Below are 6,235 nucleotides of genomic sequence, written 5' to 3'. Positions count from 1 at the left end.
ATTTTCAGCACAGGGTGGGCACAGGGTGGGCCCTCAGCACAGGTCAGCAGCCGGGTGAATGAGCTGCCTTGGAAATGGCTCCTCCAGCCCCATCAAGCCTTCAGGTGACTGCAGCCCTGGCCAGCGTCTTAACTGCAATCTCATGACAGACCTCAAGCTAGAACCACCCAGCTAGGCAGCTCCCAGACCCCTGACTCCCCCTTGCTAAGTTTTGGAGTGACTTCTTACTCATCAATAGGTAACTAATACACACTGCATTCAGGATCCTCCTGGCTGTGTGACTTGGGCATCTTTACCTCTCTGACCACATGCCTCCTCCAGCTCAGACCTCTCTGCTCAACTCCAGCTCAATGCAACCCACAGCCCCCTTTAAATGGTCCCTCCCTCAGACGTGGGAACTTGGCACGTCCTAGATGAATGTCTCTTAAATCTACTTCCCACCACGGTTCAGGCCCTCATTGTCTCTCCCTTCAATTACTAAAACAGTCTCCTCACTGATTCTCCTGCCTTTTGTGTATATGGCTGCAAATAACAAAATCCCAAAATACCAATGGATTAGGGGAGGTAAATTGGGGGCACAGGTGAAATAGGTGAAGGGGATTAAAAGGTACAAAATTCCAGCTATAAAATAAATAAATGGCTGAGATGTAATGTACAACATAGGGAATATAGTCAATAATATTGTAATAACTCTGTATGATGACAGATGGTAATTAGACTTATCGTGGTGTTCATTTTGCAATATATAAAATATTGAATCACTATGTTGTACACCAGAAACTAATATAATATTGTATGTCATTTATAATTCAATATAAAAAGATACCAATGGATTCTACTAGACAGAGGTGTATTTCTCTGTCACATTCAAGAAGTCCAGAGGCAGGTAGTGGAGAGTTAGCATGGTGCACCGCAGTGCCAGGAACCCACCTTTTTCTATCTGATTGCTCTGTGGTGTATGGCTTTCATTCTCAAAGTTTCCTCATGGTCTAAAATAGCTGCTTGTTCTCCAGCCATCATATCCACATCCTAGTCATTAGAAAGGAGTAATTGGAGAAAAAGAAAACATCCCTTCCCTTTAAAAATTTTTTGCTCATTTTCCATTGACCACATCTAACAAGGAAGGCAAGGAAACAGTCTATTTTGAGGGTCACCATGTGCTCTGCTAAAAATATAGAAGTTTAGTCCTCAGGAAGAAGGGGAGATCAGGCATGCAGGACAATCAGCACTCTTTGCAGCACCCTCCATGCTGCTGCCTAGTAACAGGGTTTTATTATTACTTTTGTTTGGTTGTTCTTCATTATAAAAATAATATAGCATAGAAAACTGAGGCCCAGAGAGGGGTCACGGGGACTTGGTGGCTGTGCCAGAAGTGACCCTGAGCCTCAGTCCCTCTTGGCTCTGATCTCAGTTTCCTCAGCAGGTATTATTTTATTATTGGTGCAATGAAGCACACAAACATAGAACAAAAGAGCATTCCAGTTTTGACCTAAGATACAAAAGAAATTGAAAACAAATACATATAGTTATATCTTTTAAAATAACAAAGAAGAGTGACCCAAGGAAGCAGACTCTTTCCTGTTTCAATTCTTGGAATCAAGAAAAATTATTACACCGTCTTTTCAGGTTCTATGCCTCAAACCTATAGAATAAAGGCCATTTTCCTTGTAAATATAAAACTTTCATTGTTAGGTGATAGTAATGGGAAACAAAGATAGAATATTGTTTGACTTGCTTAGTGTTGTTAAAGATGACATAATCTGAAAAAAATGAACTTGAATTTAAGACTTAGTCTTTAGGATATATGCAGAATGTTAGCAGTGCTGGGAGTGAGTACGAGGGACTTTCCCTGTGGGGTACCATTTGAACCTTACAATAAGGTTTCTGTACCATTCGAACCTTACAATAAGCCAGGATTGCGCACGTAATTGAAAAAAAAGACATTTCAAATAAATAAAATACAGCCTATACTCTCCCTAAATAAAATAAATATGTGCTCATTATACAAAAATACAGAACTATATAAAAAGATAATTTTAATCACTCACAATTTTACCCTTCAGAGAGATCCCCATTGTTAATATTTTGATATGATATCTTCTTCCTATATTTGTATATGTGAGATAGACCAATAGATAGAGAGAGAGAGAGAGAGAGAGAGAGAGAGAGGGAGAGAGAGAGAGAGAGAGAGAGAGAGAGACTTTAAAAACTAACTTACGGGTCTTCCCTGGTGGCGCAGTGGTTAAGAATCCGCCTGCCAATGCAGGGGACACGGGTTCGATCCCTGGTCCAGGAAGATCCCACATGCTGCAGAGCAACTAAGCCCATGTGCCACAACTACTGAGCCTGCGCTCTAGAGCTCACAAGCCACAGCTACTGGAGCCCGCGCACCTAGAGACCGTGCTCTGCCACAAGAGAAGCCACTGCAATGAGAAGCCTGCACACCGCAACAAAGAGTAGCCCCCGCTTGCCACAACTAGAGAAAGCCCACGTGCAGCAACGAAGACCCAACGCAGCCAAAAATTAATAAATAAATAAATTTGTAAATAAATAAATAATAAAAACAAACTTAGGATCATTCTGAATATAGTTTTTTCCCAAGATTGTATTACGAAAATTTTCACACAGACAGCAAATCTAAAAGAATTGTTCAGTGATCACCCATATCCACCACTAGATTCTCCCATTAACAGTGTACTATGCTTGCTTTATCACATAGTTACCCAAGTGTATATAGTTGGTTTTTCAAATTATCATGCAGTAACAGGTACCTCTTTTGGTGTGCATTTCTATTAATTTTACACGTACAGACTCATGTAACCACCATGATCAGTATTCCGAACAGTGCCATCATCCCCAATATACTCCCTCTTGCCATCCCCAGGTAGGCACACCTTCCCCAAGCCCTAGCCCTGAGAACCACTGATCTGTTCTCATCACCATTTTTTGTCTTTTCTAGAATGTCACGTAAATTGGACCGTACAGTCTCAAAGGACATGTGTCCTTTGAAACTGGCTTCTTTCACCCACGTTGTTATTTGTATCAAGAGTTTGTTCCTTCTTACTCCTGAGTTCCCTAAGTGAACCACAGTTCATGTATCCAATCTTCCAATTTGGGTTGCTTCCAGTTTTTGGTGATTGTGAATAGAGCTGCTATCAACATTCTTGTATAGGTGTTTGTGTGAATGTAAGTTTTTGTTTCTCTAGGGTAAATATCTAGGAGTGGGAATGCTGGGTCATTGTTTTCATTTGCACTTACCCAAAGGCTAATGACATTCAGTATCTTTGCATGGGCTTATTTGCCACCTGTATTTACCCTCGGGTGAAGTGTCTGTTCAACTCTTTTGTCTGTTTAAATTTGGTTGGTCATACCCCAAATAGCCAAAGCAATCTTGAGAAAGAAAAACAGAGCTGGAGGTATCAGGTTCCCTGACTTCAGACTATACTACAGGGAAGCTGCTGCATAGCACAGGGAGATCAGCTCGATACTTTGTGACGACCTAGAGGGGTGGGATAGGGAGGGTGGGAGGGAGGCTCAAGAAGGAGGGGATGTGGGGATGTATGTATACATATAGCTGATTCACTTTGTTGTACAGCAGAAACTGACACAACATTGTGAAGCAATTATACTCCAATAAAGATATTTTTAAAAGACTATACTACAAAGCTACAGTAATCAACACAGTATGGTATGGCACAAAAACAGAAATATAGATCAATGGTACAGGATAGAAAGCCCAGAGATAAACCCACGCACCTATGGTCACCTAATGACAAAGGAGGCAAGAATATACAATGGAGAGAAGACAGCCTTTTCAATACTTGGTGCTGGGAAAACTGGACAGCTACATGTAAAAGAATGAAATTAGAACATTACCTAACACCATACATAAAACTAAACTCAAAATGGATTAAAGACCTAAATGTAAGACTGGACACTTAGAGGAAAACATAGGAAAAACACTCTTTGACATAAATCACAGCAAGATCTTTTTTGACCCACCTCGTAGACTAAGGAAAATAAAAACAAAAATAAACAAATGGGACCTAATTAAACTTAAAAGCTTTTGCACAATAAAGGAAACCATAAACAAGACGAAAAGATAGCCCTCAGAATGGGAGAAAATATTTTCAAATGAAGCAATGGACAAAGGATTAATCTCCAAAATATACAAACAGGTCATGTAGCTCAGTATCAAAAAAACAAACAATCCAATCCGAAAATGGGCGGAGGACTTCCCTGGTGGCACAGCAGTTAAGAACTCACCTGCCAATGCAGGGGACATGGGTTCGAGACCTGGTCCAGGAAGATCCCACATGCCACGGAGCAACTAAGCCCGTGTGCCACAACTACTGAGCCCACGTGCCACAACTACTGAAGTCCACGCACCTAGAGCCCGTGCTCCACAACAAGAGAAGCCACTGCAATGAGAAACTCACACACTGCAACAAAGAGTAGCCCCCGCTTGCCGCAACTAGAGAAAGCCAGCGCACAGCGACGAAGACCCAACACAGCCATAAATAAATAAATAAAATTAATTAATTAAAAAACAAAACAAAACAAAAATGGGCAGAAGACCTAAATAGACATTTCTCCAAAGAAGACATACAGATGGCCGAGAGGTACATGAAAAGATGCTCAACATCACTAATTATTAGAGAAATGCAAATCAAAACTACAATGAGGTATCACCACACACCGGTCAGAATGGCCATCAACAAAAAATCTACAAACAATAAATTCTGGAGAGGGTGTGGAGAAAAGGGAACCCTCTTGCACTGTTGGTGGGAATGTAAATTGATACAGCCACTGTGGAGAACAGTATGGAGGAGTTAAAAAACTAAAAATAGAATTACCATATGACCCAGCAATCCCACTACTGGGCATATACCCTGAGAAAACCATAATTCAAAAAGACACATGCACCCCAATGTTCATTGCAGCACTATTTACAATAGCCAGGACATGGATGCAACCTGTGTCCATCGACAGATGAATGGATAAAGAAGATGTGGCACATATATACAATGGAATATTACTCAACCATAAAAAGACACGAAATTGAGTTATTTGTAGTGAGGTGGATGGACTTAGAGTCTGTCATACTGAGTGAAGTAAGTCAGAAAGAGAAAAACAAATACCATATGCTAACACACATATATGGAATCTAAAAAAAATGGTACTGATGAACCCAGTGACAGGGCAGGAATAAAGACGTAGACATAGAGAATGGACTTGAGGACACGGCGGGGGTGGGAGGGGGGAGCTGGGGCGAAGTGAGAGTAGCATCGACATATATACACTACCGAATGTAAAATAGTTAGCTAGTGGGAAGCAGCAGCATAGCACAGGGAGATTAGCTCCTGCTTTGCGATGACCTAGAGAGGTGGGATAGGAAGGGTGGGAAGGAGGCTCAAGAAGGAGGGGATATGGGGATATATGTATGCATATGACTGATTCACTTTGCCGCACAACAGAAACCAACACAGTATCGTGAAGCAATTATACTCCAGTAAAGTTCTATTTAAAAAAAGTCACATGTACCACAATGTCCATTGCAGCATTATTTACAATAGCCAGGACATGGAAACAACCTAAATGTCCATCAACAGATGAATGGATAAAGAAGATGTGGTACATATATATAATGGAATATTAGCCATAAAAAGGAACGAAACTGGGTCATTTGTAGAGATGTGGATGGACCTAGAGTCCGTCATAAAGAATGAAATAAGTCAGAAAGAGAAAAACAAGTATCATATATTAACGCATATATGTGGAATCTAGAAAAATGGTACAGATGAACCTATTTGCAGGTCAGGAATAGAGACGCAGGCGTAGAGAACGGACGTGTGGACACAGCGGGAGAAGGGGAGGGTGGGATGAGTTGGGAGATTAGGTTTGACATAAATACACTGCCATGTGTAAAATACATAGCTAGTGGGAACCTGCTGTATAGCACAGGGAGCTCAGCTCGGTCCTCTGTGATGACGTAGATGGGTGGGATGAGGGTGAGGTGGGAGGTCCACGAGGGAGGGGATATATGTATACATATAGCTGATTCACTTCACTTCATTGTACAGCAGAAATTAACACAACATTGTAAAGCAATTATACTCCAATTAAAAAATATGGTTGGTCGTTTTCTTACTGCTCAGTTTTAAGACTTTTTAATGAATTCTGGATACAAGTCTTTCGTCAAATATATGATTTGTAAATATTGTGTCTCAGCCCA

The sequence above is a fragment of the Delphinus delphis genome, chromosome 10 (assembly GCF_949987515.2).
Source record: "Delphinus delphis chromosome 10, mDelDel1.2, whole genome shotgun sequence".
NCBI lineage: Eukaryota > Metazoa > Chordata > Mammalia > Artiodactyla > Delphinidae > Delphinus > Delphinus delphis.
Note: the sequence above shows the minus strand (reverse complement) of the source record.